Consider the following 22,390-nt stretch of genomic DNA (forward strand, 5'->3'; position numbering starts at 1 on the left):
GTTGACGTTGCCAACCAGAGTTTCTGAATAGAAACCTGCTATACGTCCGTGAAAAGGTCTCTTTGTCTGTACTATGTAGGTGCTACGTGGACACGGGGTGACGGACGCGTCTGCGACGATGGAAGCATCCGAGGGCGTGACACGGGGAGATGCCGTGTTGCGGATGTTACCCTGGATGAGGCAGCTTTGAACATTGCTATAAAATAAAACGTTGCTGATCATTGCCGGACCGAGACGCAGACAGAAACACCAACGAGACACAGAGAGAGAGAGAGACAGGAGAGGAGAGGGACAAGCATTTGATATCCGCCGCCTACGTACGGTCACAATTCACAACTTCCCAACTGCCGCCCTACTTTCTGCATCGAATAGCAGTATGATATCCATGGATCGACTTTGTTACGGACGGAGGCGAGCCCTGCTCCTGCTGTTCGTTGCCCTCGTTCTTGCAGCTTTTCTTCTCGCCGACAGTCGCAGAGACCTGCACGTGGTTGCCAGCTTTGATGGTCACGACAAGAACAACAAGAAAGGTCATGATTGGGGTCGTGGTGACTGTGGTAATGATAACGGGGATGGTAACTCTGATTATTGTGGCGACGACGGTGACTCTGATGATACCGCCAAGGCAAAGTCGACGCCTTAATGCCATCAAAGGGTGGGAATCTGTCTAATTTCCTATTCTATTCAAACTATCCTATCCATTCGGCGCTCACTGATTCATATATTTTCGTCTTTCTTCTCAGCTTCATTATTACTGAATTCTTTCTGTTTAGGTTAACCTTGTCTCTTCTTAGCTAATATTTGCCTTAACCCTGCCTGTTCTTAGCTTAGTTATTATTACGTTTTCTCAGCGTTGTAATTACTCAACACTCATTCGTTGCGACGTTTGTATTCCGTGCAGGGTAATCGGAGCCACAAGTCGTAGTTCCAAGCCAAGATGACCTGGTCAGGTGTCGTGAGCACGCGTTAAAATAAAACGTAATACGGAGGCTGAATAGAAGACATGTAGTTAGTAGTATTGAACAGCGCCTCTCGTCATAGACATTCGGCTGCGGCTGGTTTTGTTGTATATAGCTCCATGCAACTTTTCAACGTTGCTAGCAACATAAAACATAATACCAGACGTTACCACAATCGTCTTTTCCTTATAAGCAAACGAGAATTTTTGGGCCGTCGCATGAGCACTCATCTTTGGTTGCCTCAATTACGTTGCTCGGAATTTTCTTCAACTGTTGGTGGTCCTTCTTTACTGGAATTGTTGCTATTCAGCTTTATATGGGTATTCTCTTTCTTTAAAAAAATAAATTTTTAAAAAGAAAACCCCATCCTATATATATGTTATTATTGATTTTATGTGCCTTTCGCTGGAAGATTGGAAAGTGAGATAATTCGGGGTCTTTCTTGATTACGTGACGATCACGCTAATCCTCCCCAAAATCCCAAATCGAGTTTAATCCAATCGATTCTGGCTTTAATTACCCGTAAGAGATGGATCCCTCGAGTTAGTTTAGTTTTTACATAGATGACGTGCATCTATCTATAATTACATAGATGACGTGCATCTATCTATAATACACGATATACGTTACCATATGGTAGGCAGGACAACACGTGGGACTGTGCTTGGTTAGTGAAGGTACGTAGATCCAATATTCAAAGCCCAGCAATATATACGCACGGATTCTCGTTGTTAATCGCCTCCAGGATTGATGCAAGGAACTTTTCTCTTTCTGTCCTTTTATTTCATTCTAAGAATGTTGCTTTGTGAACTTTTCTTCTAATGTCTTAGTTGTAGCAAATAATTTATTTACCTTATGAACATTTTTTACTATTGAGACTTTTCATGTGTTAGAAATTTGTCACCTTGGTTTCCTTGAGCCTTGGTGAAATGATATTACTAGTAGCTATCAACGTCACGACACATTTTTACTATTGAGTCTTTTCATGTGCTAGAAACTTGTCACGTTTTTTTCCTTGAGCCTTGTTGAAATGATATTACTAGTAGCCATCAATGTTGGGATACATTTTGTAGCCTCTTTGTTTGAGGCAATTACTGTTTTAATGTTTATGCAAAATAAATAAATAGCTTCAATTTATGTGAGAACTTAAGAATTAATTATGTAAGGAGGGAGGTTGTGGTTTTAAGAATGTTTATCTTTACTATAAGATATCTATCAATGGCTCCAAGAACGTTTGATCTTTACTAAGACATCTCTAGTTATGTGAGGAATGTGGTCTATGGGTCCTCTTTAATCCAACTATTTGATTAAAATTCTACTATTAATGTTGCTATATATATGTATATATATATATGAGGTCTTGGCCTCAATAATGTTGATCTTCACTATGGGTGCTCTATAATGCACATTCTCTAAATATGTTAGAAATGTGGTGGCCTCAAGAAAATTCAATCTTTTAATGGCCATCAATGTTGAGAGTTGTAACTTGGAAATAGATTGATACATAACCTAAGAAACTAATGTCATGTCAATCACAATTAGAATCAGCTCATCCATGTGGAGTACAAACTAAATTGATATTGAAGATAATAACAGATGTAAGGATCATAATATTTTAGAATGTTTTAAGTCAAAAATGTATTTAGTAATCAAAATCATTCTCAATGAGATCCACGCTTTCCAAATATCTACTTCAATGTCTATATCAATATCTAATCCTACAAATCTATTGATGCCACCAGTAATATTGTTGCTATGCTCATCATGATTATTCTCTAAACATTGTAGCAGAATTACTCTCTTTTGTGATGCCATTTTTAAAAATAAGTGTTTATCTCTATATTTCAATTGACATACTAGGAAAACATCATAATCATAAATAATTTTTAAAAATGAGGATTATTTTTAAAAAATAATATTGTCTTTTATTATCTTGGCAATACCTTCTTGTATAGTTATTTTAGAATGCCTTTAAAGGTACACCTTATAAACTACATTCCATTCCTAGATGCATGCACGACGATAGATTGATCTATGTCTCCAAAATATCTAAATTACAACCATTTGGACCTAAGAATAGGTTGAAATTTCCAAAACCAAAAGGCCTTTATAGACTTATTATGTTTTGTTGACCATAGTCTTGATTCCATCTACATGCTTCCACTTCCTTGTTATGGCAAGCTAGATAAACATATATCTTGCATTAGATTCCATGATGACGACTTCTAATTGTACCTTTTGTGTGCTCTATTAATGAACCACTATGATCATATTGAAGAAACTCTTAAATCCAAAGTGAAGTCTGTGGTTTATCTTAGAGTGGTATGTACATGCACAAGAGAAAATATAAGGATACAATAATCTATTAAATGTATTTCATTTTTATTAGTGAACACTCAAGTAAAGAAAATGATAATCCCACGTAAATTACCCAACAATGGTCATTCAGAAATGCATTCGGCACTGTACCATGTTGATTATTGTTATGTAGCTTAAGAAAATGAATTGGCTTATTACTTCCTTGAAATCTATAACCTCTTAATTCAATGTATCAAATTGATATGAAAGGTTTACTTATTAGAATGTCAATTGATGTAATACACCAACTTCAGTTGCAAGATTAACCAACTTTATTTACACATTGATGGACTACTTTTAATTGGTGCAAAAAACCATTACATAATGCACATGACTATTTGTGTAGGATCAACTTCTTTTATATCCTAGACGTATGGACAACATACATGGTAACTTTATATCCTACAACCAAATACTATGATAATGTATTGGAAGCACTTTGAATGCATCAAGTTGATGTCCAAAGTTCTATGATTTATGAGGCAACTTGATTCATTTCATCAAGTCACTACAAAAGAAACAATAGTCTATGTAGATTGATATACTCCATCACATTGGAGCCAATATTTTATGATTTACAAGAAACTGCATGCTCTACATCAAATTAGTATAGAGAACATATAATACTCTTGGTAGCTCAATGCATTGCATGAAGTGGATGCTAAAACTTGTGTAATATGTAAGGCAACTTGATGCATTGCATGAAGTCAGTATGAAAAGCACACATTAATCTATGTAGCTTGTTGAAGGATATCAAGCTGATGCAAAAACTTGTATATTTACAAGGCAACTTGATGCACTACATCAAATTAGTACAAAAAACATAAAATGCTAGCTATCTTGATGCAATGCACAAGTTGCCACTAAAATTTGTTTCCTTTATAAGGAAACTTGATGGACTAAATCAAATTTGTAAGAAATCTATTAATATTTTTATGCATCTTAAGATGCAGTGTATCAAGTTACCAAAAAATGATGCATAACTTTCAAGTAAATGTGATGTAGAACGTCACATTGGTATGATAAATATAATATTAACTATGAAAGTTGATGTCCTAAAGTCAAAATATGTAAAAACTACATGGAAACTTGATGCACCACATCAAGTTTACCATAAAGTCATGTTTAGGAGACTAGAACAACCACAATACAAACCCACATACGGCTTGAAACATTAATTATTTTAAGCAATAAGAACTTTAGCAATTTACGATTTTTTTATCATAGTTAGGTTAATTATTTTAAGCAATAAGAACTTTAGCAATTTACGATTTTTTTATCATAGTTAGGTTGGGGTGCTACTGGCATTAAGATCATATGTCATAAGAGCAATTAACATGATGTGAATCTTTTGTATAACTTGCATATGTTTTCATATAGTTAAATAGAAGAAAATTTAGAATACTTTTACAACATGACTCTAATATGAGGAGAATTATCATTCTTTATAATAGCTTAAGTAATTGGATCTCATTGTCACTTGTATGTATAAATCAAATATTAGCATCCTGTTCTCACTATGATAATGTTGCAAGAGCTTCATGTTAAGACGATTTCCCCTTAGATGATATCTTAGAAACCATTTACCAAATTTTTTAAAAAAATAACCAACTAAATCTATGACTTCTGTTTTGGGAACTATAAATTATTATTTTGTCTCTAGGATGATATCTTAGAAACCATTTACGAGTTTTTTTAAAAAAATTAACTAACAACTAAATCTATGACTTCGGTTTTGGGGGCTATAAATTATTCTTTCGTCTTTAGTACAAATTTTCTCTTCATTTAGAAACCACATTATATTGTATAATATACGGTTCGTGTATATAACAAACTAATAGGCTATAAACACCATTCAAATTTTGAGTCACTTTGACAAGGAGTTCGAAAAGAAAGCCTTCATTGGACTTGGAGAAGACTAAAAGTCTCCATTATGTTTTGAAGGAAGCCTTTCTTCGTCTTCCTTGGTTATGATTAGTTTACTCCATTAACACCTTGTAGCTTGAATCTTTATCACTCAAGGAGTCAATAGAACCCCTCTTTGTTGCCTCTATAGTTGCAATCTCTTAGAGCCCTTCAAGACAAATTTGTGTTGTCTACACTAGAACTTCATGTTGAATGTGTAATCTATTTAGACAACTATATTCATGTTTTTGTTTCCTTGAGGAGCATCACTAATCACTAAGCATTAAGGAGTGATAGTGCCTCTCTTCTTTACCTCTCCTTTACTTAAGAAAGCAAGTTTGGTGAACCTTCTTACATGGTCTATCTTGGAAAACAACAAGTGGCATTCATACCTACTAATTACTTGCAAGATTGATGAGGCAAATGATATTGATACTATTCTAAGCCATGACAAGTTTCCGTTGGTCACGATGAAGACTCATTATCTTCCATTGAAGAAACATTAAGCTTCTTATACTATAATAACTAGGACATCCATGGATTCTTAACCAAAGCTCTTTCAAACTAGAGGGATTTTTCTTCTTTTGATTCCATGATCACCTTTCCATGGCCATACTTTAAATTTGAAGGAACCAAATTGAAGGTTTAAAGCCAGATTTAAGATGTGTTCTTACAAGGTAGCCATATCCAACTTTTTGAAGCTCAATATATCATCAAGGATGCATGAGTGCTTGGTCATAAAGCTTTATTATAGTGATTTAGCATCAATATTGGATTGCATCTACAAGGTTTGGGGTCTATTGGACAATAAGAAGTCATTATGGACCGCATTTTGATGATGTTTCTATTCTATATTGACCTCCTTTGAGAGAGAGAATGGATTTTAAATGCTATTTTTAAAGCAAAAAACAGCCCAGGGAGGCCATAAAAGACCAAAGTCTCATACAAAATGAAATGCTTGCAGATCAATGAGCTGGAGTTTTTCTAGATGGAGTTCAATGCAAGGAAGCCAACCCAAGTCTTAGTTCATTGATCAGAGTCCATTTGCCCCCCATATCCCCACAAGGTTTCACATTAGGAAGCAGCTACGTGATCTAAGAGTCAGAAAATGCATCAGGGCGGCCAAATTTATAGATTTTGATACCACAAAGCTAGTCATTTAGAGCGATCTCAATTCCAAGTGCATTTGCCCCTCCGAAATTGAAAAAACCACTTGGCTCCTAATGTGAACATGCAAAAAATGATCTAGTTTTCTTAAAAAGTTAAATCTTAAGCTTGGCTAGTGTAGATCTCAAAAGACATCATTCCACAAAATGTAGCCATGGGGGGAGGGAAGGGGCATCATTTCTTTCGGCACCCCTTCCATGGTTAAAAAAATGATTTTTTGAACCTCCAATCAATGAGGAAATCCTCTTGATTGTAATGCTGAGCTCTAGGGTGTGCAATGCTTAGGTGTGAGGTGCCAAGGAGGAGCTCTGGAAGTAGAGAACATTTTCCAAAAGGAATTGCAATGAGATATGACTTGTGGGGAGAGAGATCCAAGAGCTTGAAGTAGGCAGGGTGTAGGCTGACTATGGCTGCCAAGGAAGGTCAAGTAGAGATGAAGGTGAGAAATGGAACCATGAGCTGAACTTGAGTTGACCTAAGGTTAAGATGAGCTGAGAGAGAGTAGAGGAGAGCTAAGCCATGCTCAGCTGAGCTCTGATACCATGTTGAAGATGCGAGATCTAGAGCATGACAAAGGTGGTAACTATGGAGAATGGAAGATAAAGACACAACTCATGTTGACATGACAATGTAGACAATTGTTACACAAGTGAATTAGATTTCAAGATTGAGACTTGAATTCATAAACACAATCTTGTGAATGGACAACAATGACATATACACTTGACATAAGAGACAAGTACTATTGCATTATCATCATATGAAAGTGATAGCTCAAGTACATCATTATATAGAGTTCTTTGGTAGCAGTTAACATCCACTGTGCATATGGGATTTTGTCTCTCTTCCTAGAATGGACTGCATCTTTTGAGCCTAACTGTCCTATACAAAGGAACTAGAGTAGGTGTGATTGCAAGTATCTCAATAATCGGTCCATCAATGCAGTGATCAGACCGTGCCTCTCTGCATATCGAGTCTCAAGGCTGGTGGGATCATGATTTGTAATGGAGTACTGCAAAGAAAACAAAATACAACTGTTAGAAATATAATTGTCAGTACAAAGCATATTGCAAAAAAGTAAGCAAGAAAAACAAAAGAAAAACTTATAAAGTCCTCCAGATATGTCTTGTGGCCGCCACTCCCAAGATGATGGACCACTCCGGCCTTTAGTCGTGCCCTCGCCGCCTCCCGCTGCTATCTCCAACTTCTTGGAGAATCTGTAGCCTCCTCCCTGAGTCGGTGCCGGTCATCCATGTCTAGCCACTTATGCTTTGAAGCCCCACTCTTGAGTGCCTTGCGTACGTCCAATCATCTATGTGACATATATGCACGCATATACTCCATCATCCAGCCCGTAGAAAACCTATCTGCTGTGGCTGGTACCGCAAACTCCTCATGCAAGGATGCTACTATGTAGTCCTTGCTCCCCTCTGGTATGTTCTTCCAATGATCCAAGAAATTGTGTCGAACAACTTGTTGGCACAACTCTCTCATACCAGCCATCACCCTCTCCTCATCATTCATGATGATGGCTCCTGACCTATCATCTACAAGGTAGGCATACCCCTCTAGGATATGCCTCCTCTAGGGTATGCCTAAGATGGGTCCTCTCCCACCTACGACCATGCTCTTGGGCATGTCTAGGAGACCCTCGTACATCTGGTGTACCTACTGGGGTAGTATCTATCGCAGTAGCACCCATAGGGGTGCCACCTGCGGACAACTGAGCAAAAGCTAGAGTGAGTGGAGTAGACATCCCCACAAGTGTGAAAAATCCCAAAGGTGACGTAACTCCAGCAGAATGACAAGATGGAGACCCCGCCTCCGTGCCTCCACGATAACCACCTGAGCCACGCTCTCTCGAACGGCCACAAGAGCAAGAAGTAGCATCTGCATCCCAAGCCGACCGCGACCTCACTGCATCCGGATCTCAGCAGTATCCCCCTGAACCACTCCCTCCGTCTGGCCCAAGTTTGGAGTATCGAACTCGTATACTAGAAATTAAAGCATCAGATCGTGCCGAAGTAGATCTAATAGAGCGGCCTGACGGTGTCTGAGAGACAGCTCCTGGTCCGCCATGTCTCTAAATCTCGCCATCTGATCTAGAGACATACACGTGAAGATCTCATGTAGCTTCTCATCGCTCATCCTTCGACTCATCCTGATGATCTAAATATCCACAAAGGTCACTTGTACAGATAAAAAATGATGTTAGCATAATCAATATAAATCATACAAAGCACGGTAATATAAATCTTTAAAAATGATATTATTTAAAATACATATCTGATATACTCTTATAAGCAATTCGTCAATGAATTGAGTAGGTGCATGCTCCAAGTATGAAGTATCCTATGGTCCCATGTCAATCTCCTAACACAACTCTGCATACACTAGAAGATCGATAGACATGTCACCACAAAAGGATGAGTCCACCTCATTCTCAAAGAATTCTTGGACTCTTGTATTTCTATCATTGTTACCCGATGCTGGCTCCTCTACATGCTCCAAGATTTCGGTGGCCTCCACTCCTTGCAATATCAACCCCTCTATTTGCATATTGTCCTCATCTATACTCAAAACATTGCTTTGATCATATACTCTCACACTTCGGGGAGCTGAAGGTATAACATATCACCATCGAGGTCATTGGGGGTTTGGATAGAAATTTACATGTTCATAATCACGTATAAGAGAGATTTAACTATTGTGACATGTACCATGTCGTAATACAATTAAAAAACAAATGAGTTCATGCATCGTTCACAATGGGTTGGCAACACAAATGTGTCACGCAAATCCATCCATTTTTTTTCAGAATCTATTTCGAGAAATCCAGATGGACCTTGTCGAACTGTTGCTCCAGCTCCTTCAAGTACCACTTTGAACCATTGCACATCGAATAGGATCATGGAGAAGCTATGGTAATCCATAGTGACAACACTTTGCAAGTTTCCAAAACACTCAATCTCATCTATAACCATGTTTGGATCTGTTGCTTATCGTCAACTCTCTTGCTCAAACCTTGCCATGATACCACAATCCGTTTTGGAGCACATTTTGTCAAGACGCTACACGCGGAAATACCGTCCACATGACCACGTTGCACTATATATTTTGTACTGTACATTGAAACACTCAATTAGTTATCGCATATAAAATATGAATATGACAAACCCTAAATATGCCATCACCTTTGGACTACATCCCCTCGAGAATTTCCACTCCTCGATTCAGACCTTCGTCGCTTCGCGAGACGTTGCAGTCAAAGCTCCATGCAACCATTGCATTGGCATAAACCGTGGCATCTCCCCCATGCCCTCAGGATATCGAATTGTACAATGGCATGTACTACATCGAAATTTAGATCGCGCTTCCTCTCGATCTTTCCTAGCTTCCTGGTACCTAGTGAGCCATGTTTCCATAGAGGCATGGTGCAACATACAAAAGTGATTCACTTTCTCCTCCATTGCAGCATCCATTCTTTTTTCTATCCCATTTTTAATCACCACATCTCCGGTCAGTCTATCATCATCCTTCACCAACCATAGCATGCTGTTGTCTGAATCCATCATTGGTAGCCATTGTGAAATATATACTAGTGTCTTAGACACCAACCAACCTTCAGCCATGCTACCTTCTGCTGATCTCGCTGTCGCACAAAGCCTTTCAGGGTTTTTATGAAGCGCTCCAAGAAGAACATCCATTGCGTACAGACAGGTCTAGTAATCTTCAATTCATCTACAAGATGCACAAGAAGGTGGATTTGTATCGTGAGTATGCTGGTAGGCAGGTATTTCTCAAGGAGACAGACTGTAGTTGAAAATTGGATTTACTAGAGATCATGTGTAGATGGATAAACTACCTATCAAACTGTCAAACTCCATATACACCTACGAGAAATCCATAACAATCTCCCCTATGGTCATCAGCCAATTATACCAAAGTACAACATCTATGGGTCCCATTTTCAAAATAATTTTGCTTGCCTTTTCTTTATAATTCTTAGCCAATGTATGAAAACCTATGGACATATTAGCCACCTGAACTCTTATGGACTAACATAAATCAATAGGAAGACAATGCAACCTTTCCAGAACTAAGTTATTTACAAAACTGTGCTTACTACCACTATCGATCAGGATAAATACATCATTTCCAAGAATGGTATCCTTCATACGAAGTGTATTAGGCCTCTTAGAACCTATCCAAGCATCTATGGAAATAGAACAAAGGATAGTTGTAGCATTAGGTCAATTTGTTTTATCAATAGGTAAATGTGTCCCACTAGTATCAAAAGGAACATGCCCACTAGGTCAAATGAAAATCTATGCATAATCTCATACCATTAATTAGGATCAAGATTCTCACCATGCTTATAAAACTAAGTTTTTGTGCATACAATTGGTTCTTCAATTATCTCTTCATCCACATCCTCAAGTACTATCATATTGTAATTTTTGGCTTTCGTAGGCTTCTAAGTGATCCTTCATGCATGATCAATCATATATTTTTCATCACATTTGAAACATAGACCCTTTTCATTGCACTCTCTGAAGAAAACCATAGGTGTGAGCTTGCCATTGTTTGCTCAATTATTTCTAGGTCTATTATTACCTTGCTTAAGCTCTATATTATAGTTGGTTACTAGGTTTGAAGCACTTTGTTATCTTGAAGCATTGAAAGTAGGATATGTGGGATGTTGGGGCTACTAAAAGAAGTACTAAACCCCCCATAATTACCACCAAATTTACCCTATTTACTACAGTCTTTTGTTGTACAAAAGAAGACTTCATGGAAGTATCCTTCTTATACTTATGAGCATAACTCTCTACTAATTGAATAGCCTAGAATAGCATTGTGTATTTTTGGTCCATAACATCAACTAAGGTAAAGGTAGTGAATCTCAAGTCATATTGGCTTCTAATGAACCCATCTCCTCATCTATTGCTACATCCCAATGGGCATTAAAAACAGAATCCTTGGAACAAGTGGCTCAACATCCTTAACTACCTTTACCATATAAGCATAATGGTGAGCTATATAATCTTCAAAAAACTTCTTTGATAGGGTATCTGACCTTGCTAGATCACCATATGATTGGATCAGTTTTAATGGAGCCTTTACATTACCATGTGCTCTCTATACACCTAGTGTATTGATTGAAGGAATATCAAGCTTATCATCCAAACTCTCTAAACCACTAGAATCTCCATCAAATCCCAAAAGACTAGTAGATGCATCATTATCATCCAACTCTTTCTTCTTTCTTTTGTGTTTACATGCAACACTTGTAGATCCACCTAAAGATGTGGGGGTACTTCTTAGTCTCCCAGACAAGAGCTAACTACACATAACTATCATCATCATCATCATCATCATCATCTAATGCATCACCACAAGATGCATACCAACTGCTCATGTCATAAAAATTAACATCATTGTTCACTCTGAACTCACATCTAATAGGATTATAACAACGATATCCTTTCTACTCTAAAGAGTATTCAATAAAAATATATTTTTAACCTTTGGATCAAGCTTCTTTTGTAGCTCATCTGGCACATCAACATATGCAATATAGCCAAACACTTTCAAAGATGACACATTGAGCTTCTTGCCTATAAAGCATTCTTCAAGGGTTATCTCATGAAGTGGAGCTATGAGAGTTCTGTTCATAATATAGACACTAGCATGAATAGCTTTAGACAAATATGTTTTGGCATAGTTTTTTTAGCCATCAATACTCATGTAACTTCTACAATATGCATATTTTTTCTTTCTACCACCCCATTTTATTATGGGATATACGTGCAACAAGTAAATTGTCTCTTTATCACATGAGATACCAAGAAGGCACTAAACTCATTAGAGATGTACTCTCCTTTTCCATATGATCTCAAGCACTTAATTTTTAAGCCTTTTTATTTTTTAATCGTAGCATTGAAAGTTTTAAAGTGCTCAAATACATTACTCTTTTCCTTCATGAAATATACCCACAGCTTCCTTGAACAATCATCAATAAACATAACAAAATATTTGTTGTCACTAAGAGATATAGTCTTTGTAAGCCCCCAACTATCTGTATATACAATATCAAGTACTTTTTTACTCATATCTTTGTCATGAAAAAGGGGTTATCTTGCTTTCTTACCAAAATCACATGCTTTACATGCTTTGTGAAATTCTATAACTCTAAAAGCTGACAACCCTCTACCTAATCCTTTGGACTACATTCATTTTATCCATTACACATTTGCATATTCAATATGTGTATGCCATATTTCAATGTCTATGATCGCTCCTTTTTCTTTAGCACACATAGCAACATTCATAGTATGAATTTTAGTATTTAAAGTGAACATGTAGCGAACTCTACTTCCTTTGGCAACCAACTTACACCAATCATTAAAGTCTTCTACTACAAAATAACCACTACAAGGATACGGAGACATAGCGATGATGCTTTTCGATGCATTTGCGACACTAATAGCAATGCAAATAGTGATGGTGCTAGACAAAAAAATGCGGGCCGAAATCGGAGCACATTATTTTGCGCGAACAAATTAAAGAGAGCAAAAGAGAGAGTGAAAGGGAGAGCGAACTCCATCTTGCATTTGAGAGGTAGAGGGAGAGAAAGAGAGAAAGAGAGAGAATGAAAGCTTCTCACCGCCGCTGTCACCATTCGTGAAGAAGAGAAGGAAGTGTACAAAGGGTGAAGAGGAGCCGCCGTTGCGAAGAGGAGCCACTAAATCCATCCTCGGGCCTTTATAGTGAGTGCATTGCTCCTTCTTGCATTGTTTTTTTTTCTCTTTTTCTTTTGCTTGTTTTTGTTAAAAATCACGTATATTGAGAGAGGGAGAGGAAGAAAGAAAATGAAAGAATGAACATGAGAGAGAGGGAAAAAACATTAAACATAATAGGGAAAGAGAGAAAGAGAGGGAGAGGGAGGGAGAGGTTGTTGTTATTGTTGTTGTTGTTTTATTTCTTCTTCTTCTTTTTATTGTTTGTTCGTAGTAGTGGTAGCGGTAGCGGTAGTTGTTGTTTAATATTTTATTTTTTTATTGTTGTTTAATTTCTTATTCTTCTCTTCTAGTTTGTTATTGTTGTGGTAGTCCTAGTCGTGGTGGTAGTCATGATTGTAGTAGTACTACTAGTAATAGTAATAGCAGTCTTCTTGTTTGTTGTAGTAGTAGTAGTAGTAGTAGTTTTTTTTATTTTCTTGTTTATTGTTGTTTAGTTTTCTCATTTGTTGTTGTTGTTGTTGTAGTAGTTTTTTCTTATTTTCTTGTTTGTTATTATTGTAGTAGTTGTTGTTGTTGTTGTTTTTTTTCTTCTTTTCTTGTTTATTGTAGTGGTAGTGGTTTGTTGTTGTAGTAGTTGTAGTCGTGGTTGTAGTAGTAGTAGTAGTAGTGGTGGTGGTCTTCTTGTTTGTTGTTGTAGTAGTAGTAGTTTTTTTTTCTTTTCTTCTTTACTGTTGTTTAGTTTTTTTGTTTGTTGTTGTTGTAGTAGTGGTAGTAGTAGTAGTTTTTTCTTCTTTCTTGTTTGTTGTTGTTGTTGTTGTAGTAATAGTAGTAGTTGTTATTGTTGATTTCTCTTCTATTCTTGTAGTGGTAGTGGTAGTGGTAGTGGTAGAGAGAGAGAGAGTTGTTGTGGTAGTTATAGACGTGGTCGTAGTCATGATTGTAGTAGTAGTACTAGTAGTAGTAATAGTAGTTTCTTGTTTTTTGTTGTTATAGTAGTGGTAGTTTTTTTTCTTTTCTTGTTTATTGTTGTTTAGTTTTCTTGTTTCTTGTAGTAGTAGTAGTTTTTTCTTTTTTTCTTGTTTGTTGTTATTGTAGTAGTAGTTGTTGTTTTTTTTTAAAAAAAATTCTTTTCTTGTTTATTATAGTGGCAGTGGTAGTGGTTTGTCGTAGTCGTGGTCGTGGTCGTAGTCATTGTAGTCGTGGTTATAGTAGCAGAAGTGGTTTTCTTATTTGTTGTTATTGTTGTTGTTGTAGTAGTAGTAATAGTTTTTTTTGTTTTCTTGTTTATTGTTGTTTAGTTTTCTTGTTTGTTGTTATTGTAGTAGTGGTAGTAGTAGTAGTTTTTTCTTCTTTTCTTATTTTTGTTGTTGTTGTTGTTATAGTAGTAGTAGTAGTAGTAGTAGTAGTAGTAGAAGTAGTAGTTGTTGTTGTTATTGTTGTTGTTGTTGTTGTTTTCATATTTTCTTATTTATTTTAGTGGTAGTGGTAGTGGTAGAGAGAGAGAGATTTTTTGTTAAAGAAAATTTGTAGTAGACATAGATAAATGTTTTGTTAAAGGAAATGAGAGAGGGAGAGGAAGAGAAAAAGGAAGAAGGAACGAGAGAGAGATAGAATAAACATACATCATAATAAAGAGAGAGATGGAAGGAGAGGACAGAATGAATGAATAAAAAAGAAAGAAAGACTAGTGGTGAGGTCTGGTGCAATATCATAAGACGGGAAACACTGCGACATACGTTAATTTGTGGGTGGATAGAGACTTTACATACGTTAATTTTTGCTGAGTTATAAGAGAACAAATCCCTTCTAAAACAATTTAAGAAAGAAAAAAGAATGATAATAAAAACAAATTGTTTGTCTTAACGTAGACAAAATGGAAAATGATGAAGTTCGTAATGTTCAAGATCGCGAAGCGTATCTTAATCAGTGTGTCCCATATCCTTACTCTCAATATAAGCTAGCAATTAGATGAAAACGTCGATTATATAGAATATGTATGATGCTTTCGTGAGTTTCAATCTGAGATCATTGATCAGGGGATCTTAGATTTTGAGCAAACAGTAAAAAAAGTTTATATCAATCATGCATTGTATTCGCAAGCTAATTGAATACCATATACAAAAAGATTGGGTGTGGCTGACAAATTTTCTATCCAGGGAGGTGACGTCTTGTCCCAAGGAGGAGTGCACCTTTTGCGGCCAGTTAGAAGAGTTAGTGGGTGTGCGATGGATGAAGTGCATGAGCCAATCCACCACTTGGAAGATAGTATCCAAACTATACCGTCAATACCAGAGGAGACAAGCAGCCTTCGATACTTACCTACAATCTTGGAGCCTCAGATGGAGGCAATGATTGATGTATTGATGCCCATGGATTTCGAGACTTCTGATCCACTTAGAGAGGAAGCATCCATACCATTATATGATGGGTGTTGAGTATCTTGCTTGAAGACACAGCTTGCACTCCTAAAAGTACAAGAAAAATACAAGTGGAGCGATCCGAGTGTGATCGAATTGATCAAGTACCTTGTACGTACTCTTTGTTGATTTCTTTTCAGCACTATCATTAAAAATATTTGTGCTTTTTGAAGGTATTTTATGATTTTTTTTCAGGTTACTGAAGTATCATATATTACCACTTGTAAATACCATGATTGAGTCTCGTGATGATGCATGACATGTTTTACGAAAGCTTGGCATGTACTACAATAGTATCCGTGCATGTATCAATGATTGCATACTGTTCCGAGGAGAATACAAGACCATGGAGACATGTCCAAAGTGTGGTACTCATAGGTATCGAGAGGACTTGCAAGGGCAAACCATCCCTTAGAAAGTTCTTAGACACTTTTCTCTTATTCCCCGCATAAACCGCATGTTTCATATGCCGACATTGCAAGCTTGACAATGTGGCATGCACAGAATAGGTCCACAGATGGAATTTAATGAATATCAAAGAATTTACGTGCATGGAGCCACATTGACTCTACCTTCCCAGGCTTTGTCCAAGAGCCAAGGAATCTTCGGCTCGGTCTTGTAATGAATAGCATGAACCAATTCAGTCTGCACTCGACTTCTTACAGTGTGTGGCCTATAGTCCTTGTTAATTACAATATTCCTCCATGGCTTTTTACGAAGAAAGGACATCTCATCCTTAGCTTACTTGTTCCCCGCTGGTACAAAGTCAAAAATATGGACGTGTATCTTCGTCCATTAGTTGATGAGCTTAAGATTTTGTGGGAGAAGGGGGTCACCGTGCAAGATATGAGTAAGCTTCCATTCTTGTTGGTAATACTTATCATAGCTCGTTCAAGTTTGTATTCACTGATAGAGGTATTGGGATAGGTCTGGTTACCTCAGGTTATCATGCATATCCATTGTGCGGGCCACAGTTAGACTCCTGAAGGTCACGAACCATGAAGAAGATGGTATATCAAGGACACGCCGCTTTCTTGCTAGAGGGTCATGAACTCAGGGAAGGTTTTCTTTTATGATCTCTAGTATATATGAATGCCCAAAGCTAGTACGAGCTGAAAATGGTCCATACGGAGTCACATCCAAACGGAATATGACAGTTCTCAGTTTTCTACGAGTTGCCATATTAGACCCACTTACAGATCAACCACTTATTAGATCCCATGCATATTTTCAAGAACGTGGGCAGCTTGCTATGGGACCACATCACAGGAAAGAGAGATACTATAGGGGTACGAATGGATTTGAAGGAGGTAGGCAAGATGGAGGCGCTTTGGCCACACTCGAGTGTTGATGGTCACTTGCAACTACCTCGTGCTCCTTGGATTTTGTCCACTAAAGAAGAGCGCATTGTGAAGAAAATAGTCAAGTCTATCCGCACTTCGATGGGTATGATGTGTTTTCTCAGGTCTGCATTTTCTAAAGACGACCAATTATTAGGGCTAAAATCGCATGATTGGCATAAGATATGTCAGGTTTGTCTTAGGAATGGATTGTAAGTGGCCTGCGTATTTTACTTTTTGGAGTATAGTCATTGTTCATAATGCTTTCTCATTTGTGGTAGTTTGTGCTACCGATCGCGATCACAAGATGCCTTACTCTAGAAATACACGAGGCAATTTACAGATTGTCGACTTTAGTGCAATGGATCTCACAAAAGGAGATTAATATATCCTTTATTGAATACAATGCATTGAGAGAGAGAGGGAGAAATAGAGAAATGAAGAGAGGAAGGAAGGGAGAGAAACAAAGAAGAAGAGAGAGAAATAAAGAGGGAAAGAGAGAAGGAAGAGATCTATAGAGAGAACGAGGGAACTGAAGAGAGGGGAGGGACTGAAGGAGAGAAAGTGGGAGAGAAGCAAAGAGAGAGATTGAGAGAGTGAGAGAGAAATAGAGAGGGAGGGAGAGAAAGAGAGAGAGAAAAAGTGGGAAGAGAGGGGGCAAAGGGAAACAAAGAGAGAGAAATGAGGGTAAGAGTAAGAGGAAGGAGAGAGAGAGAGAGAGAGAGAGAGAGAGAGACAAAGAGAGGGAGGGAGGGAGAGGGAGAAGAAAATAAAGAGAGGGGAAGAGAGAGAAAAATAGAGAGGTAAGGGAGATGGAGAGAAACAAAGAGAGAGAGAGAGAGAGAGAGGATAAAAGAGAGAGAATGAGAAAAGGGTATAGAAGCCAAGAGAAACAAATGGGGGTAGAGAAACAAAGAGGTAGGGAGAGGGAGCAGAGAGAAAAATAAGAAAATCGAGGTAGAGGGAGGGAAGGAGGGATGAGGTAGAGAAACAAAGACCTAGACAGAGAAAGGAGAGAGAAAAATAGAGAGATTTAGGAAGAGAGAAAAATAAATAGAAACAAATAGAGAATCGGGAGAGTGAAATAGAAATCTAGAAGGGAGAGAGAAAAACAAATGTAGATGGGAGGCATACAAATCTCTTAGAGAATTGTGGATACCCTCATAAAAGTTGCAAACCATGACATCAATTTCTAAATCATGATCAATGAGTGCAATACAAGGAGTTTTAAGTTCCCCAACCTCAACAATTATCTCTATACAACGAACCCAATGATGACGAGTGTTATACATTTCATCCATCAAACAACTTCCTTTGGCTTTCAATAGTATATTGTGGTTTTGTTGTAACTAACTCAATTTTAGAAAATGAGTGTTGTTGCTTCTATTAGTACTACTATAGATACATGGCAAAACTCTTAAAAAACTTGCCTCATATCATTTAATCGACTATAAATGAATGTTGTTGCTTCTAATGGTGCTACTATAGATACATGGTAAAACTCTTTAAAAATTTTCCTCACATCATTTAATTGACTTGTATTATCCCACATACTAAAGAAGCCTTCTTTTAGCATTTCACATTAGGTTCACAAAAGATATTGTGATATTTAGCCTATATGTCGAAGGTCACAAACTTAAGAAATAAGAGCTTGAAGCACAAAGAGATGAAACTTCATAGAAAAAGATGGAATGAAACAACAAAAATTGAGTATATATGAATCCCAACCATAGATTATGACTATGGTATAAAAGCTTGAGCCCAAACCATACATAGCATATACATCAACACATAGACCAAGGCCATGACTCAATATAAACTTAAATATATTTAGTTTACATGAATTAGAATCATGTCACATGATTTTAGACAATACAATATGTTTTGATCTAAAAACATTATTGTAAATTCATCATAATAGCCCAAAACCTATGCAGTCCATACACACATGGATAACCTTGTTCTAGGTCATAAAAGTACTATTTTTTCAACTTTAACCATCAATCTTGCATTCATAATACTAGTGGAGTGTAATGTGCCCGCCCTCAAATTGCGGGACACATCTTAGCAGTCCATCAAGAGATAAATCTAGAAGATGGCGCCCAACACTCCCAAGGAATGATCACACGGGGTTTGCCAACTAGGGTCTCTCGAGTCTGCCTCACAACGTAACTTATCCGGCCATTCCCACAAGGATGGACCTCAAATTCAGGTTCCTAGTAGTCGGGTCTTCCTAACAACCTTCTAGCATCGGTCTGCAACTGCTCCAGTTTGTGCAGATACAACTGGACCAAAGCAAACTCATACCGCACTTGGTTCAAAGAGAATGGGAAATAAGAGGGATGCATCGCTCGATCTCTCTGCCCGTAGGGCATAGTCCCATTCCGGTCCCCTAAAACAGTATGAATCAGGGTTCTAACCAAGAATGTCTAAGATCATCATCCGAATTTTCCTAACATTTCTCGTTAACATTTCCTTTGAGGAAAGCTCTCGGTCAACCAATACCACCCTTCCGTAGGATAGACCCATCAGGTCATATCCACCACCCTTCCCTCGGGGGTTGTTTTAGTTATCTAATTACCTACAGCACATTATGTTTGACATATAAAAACAGCTTCATTAAATAACCCGTTAATCACAAGTTCCTTTACATAATTTAGGGCACGGACACAAAGACAAGATCAAAAAATTCCTCAACTTATCTTCGTGTTAATATTTGTCTCCCGCCCATACAGGAGAATTAAGTGTCCCTTTCTGCCTCCACAAAAATAATCCTTCTGTATCCCGAAATACATCAAGTATCATACCCGAAGGCTATCCGAGCAATCTAAAGGATTGCTGCTCCAAGTTCCACCTGTAGACTATTACATGGGCCTCCAGATCCCATCTCGAGTCACATTGACCTCTTTTGCAGGATCCAGAGGCAAGGAATTTATAGCTAAAGCCTCCCCTATCACCCAAGCATCCTCCCACTCCAAGCAGTACCCACGGAGAGACCTCTCGCACCGGGTTAGGTCCATATACCCGGCGTGGCTAACAACCCCCTTGGATAGGGCCAGACAGACAGTCCGATCTAACTGATCCTGCCTCTCCCTCTAGGCTTTTAACCTAAAGCATTAAGTGTTTTTCCTTGAATTAGTTCCTTGAGAAAAGGAGTTCAAACAATGTACCTAAGTGTACAATCACGATCATTTCAAAGGCCATTTGTACGACCAACTGCCAAGGTGTGATTCCTTTTTCCCGGATGCTCCCAACATCCTATCCTAGATCGTTCGTGACTTGGCGAGATCCCAATAATCTCAAACAAGATCATGCAAGCAAATTTTCTTGGTAAGTTGACTTATTTTAACTTGCTTTTCCCCTTGGGTTTTACCTTATGGTATCTTAACCCTAACTCAAAGCATTAATTGGTCAACCAAGGCAACGGACAAGCCTTATCCACAACCCAACCAAGGTTCTTTTATTCTTCCAGTTCTTTACTCATCTCCCTCTAACCAAGTTCAGTTAACACATTGTCAATGCAAGACTTTTCATCTAGGCCTTCAGGATACAGTCTAGATGCATGCGTCCCTTCCATCTCTCTTAGTGTGGTACTATGCAGAATTTTCCAATCAGACTCATCTTACTCGCACTTGGGATTCTTCATGCATTAATACAATCCATGATCTTTAACTCTTTTCACATTTAGTCAATGAGTAATTAACCCTAATATGCAGGTACTTGTATGGCCTAAGTTTCCCTGCATCAGTGCAAATGCATCATGTGAATAGAAACTATCATTTCATGTGTTTAGTTTAATCACGGATGCAAACCATGAGTCTTACCAACTAAATACACACTAAACTAGATGAAAGTCCGTCATTTTATGTAAATTATTATGGAAACCTTATCATTTCATGTGGCATAAACCTATGCGAAACTCATTATTCTATCATTTCACGCGAGCTTTCCAAGTAATGTTTGCAACTCTTGAGTACAACACTCAATGCATAAGATGATCGCAATAATCCCCTAAGGTGTGCCCATCCTTTATGTGTTTTCTTTATGACATTGATATGATCTAAAATCTTCAATGGTGGTATTGTAAAACTCCTATGGCAAGCTATGCGCAACATTAATGAGTCTACATATTTTAAGTGTGATGATATAAATATCTAGAGAAAACAAGAGTTTGAGGAACCTGAACTTGATTCGCACGAGTAGGGGCATAGGTGATGCTTGCCTCTCCCTCTGCATCTCTTGTGTCTCTGGCTCCACTTATGATCAAGACTTGTCGCAATCCTCGGCTTTGGTGCCATCGTGGAGAACTCCGCTATCGTACTACTGTGCATCCAAGGTGTGGAATCCACCAAAAAGTTGTGTGTGTGACATTTGTTACTTTGTACATACTTAGTCGTTGTGTTTGCATTTTGTTTTGCATGGGTAGTATAGTAGAGAGAGGGGTCTTCTGTTACCTTTCCTTTCAACTGGGGTTGCACCTGATAGATCCTCCTTCAACAATGGTGGGCATGCGATGTCTTTTATGGCTTTTCTTGGCTTCCAATTCCCAGGTGAAAAGAAGGAACGATTACTCCATCGATGAATTCAAATGCATGGAGTGCCTCATCAGGTCATCCAAATGGAAGGCTATGTGCTCCTTCTTTCTGCTAGCCCTAGTACCAGCTGTTCTAGGTGGATGACGATTGGATCTTACAAGTGTTCATGACTATGATGATGGATTTCAGTACAACCATATACTTGCTTAAATACTTGTGGAGTACGCTTCTGTGGTGTATGTTAATGATTTGGATTCTCTCATTGCTTGGAATTGCTCTAGGTGTGATGGATACACCAACGGTTTCAAATTGGTGGAGCTGATAATTGATGTTCAACACTGTCTACAGGCTTATGTTGGGCTTGCTAAAGACTTGAATGTAATTGTGATTGCATTCCATGGAACACAAGAGAATAGTATTCAAAACTAGATGGAAGATCTGTATTTTAAGCAGCTTGATCTGAATTATCCAGAAGTGACAGGTGCAATGATACATCGTGGATTTTATACAGCCTACCATAATACCACCGTTCGTACAAGAGTAGTTGGTGCAGTTATGTCTATACTTGATGAAGTGGAAGGATTGGACATTACGATTTCAGGACATTCTATGAAGGTGTGCACTGCAAGCTTGTGATCATTACGGACTGCAATTCCAGGAGGGCTATTGCTCAAGCATTTCCTAGAGGAGTTGCTAATAGTAGGGCATTAACATGGATGTTATGTTCAGCATCATCATATTGCAATAAGTGGGAAGTCCGCGCAGGCATAATACTTAAGCCATTTCGGAAAGTGTGTCTTGTGCCATCTTTGCTGCTATCCTAAGCAACAGCAACTACTGTCAGTATATTTTCTATGGCTCAGGAGAATATGCTATTTCGGTTCAAATCTGTTTTGTTCGAACTCTAATTACTGCCGAATCGTTCTACCTAGGATAGCTATTGTGGGAGGAGGCCGCTTTTCT

General features: G+C 38.0%; 1 long non-coding RNA gene across 1 annotated transcript; it reads left to right on the forward strand.

The window, feature by feature from the left end:
* The first annotated feature begins 237 nt into the window (after positions 1 to 237).
* Positions 238 to 1,170, forward strand: LOC148032168 (uncharacterized). Its single transcript, XR_015691748.1, has 2 exons — positions 238 to 655; positions 902 to 1,170. It is a non-coding gene; the product is annotated as an uncharacterized LOC148032168 (long non-coding RNA).
* Positions 1,171 to 22,390: the final 21,220 nt, after the last annotated feature.

The sequence above is a fragment of the Lygodium microphyllum genome, chromosome 8, assembly GCF_053477565.2.
Source record: "Lygodium microphyllum isolate KBCC chromosome 8, Lygodium_microphyllum_v1.1.10, whole genome shotgun sequence".
Taxonomy (NCBI): Eukaryota; Viridiplantae; Streptophyta; class Polypodiopsida; order Schizaeales; family Lygodiaceae; genus Lygodium; species Lygodium microphyllum.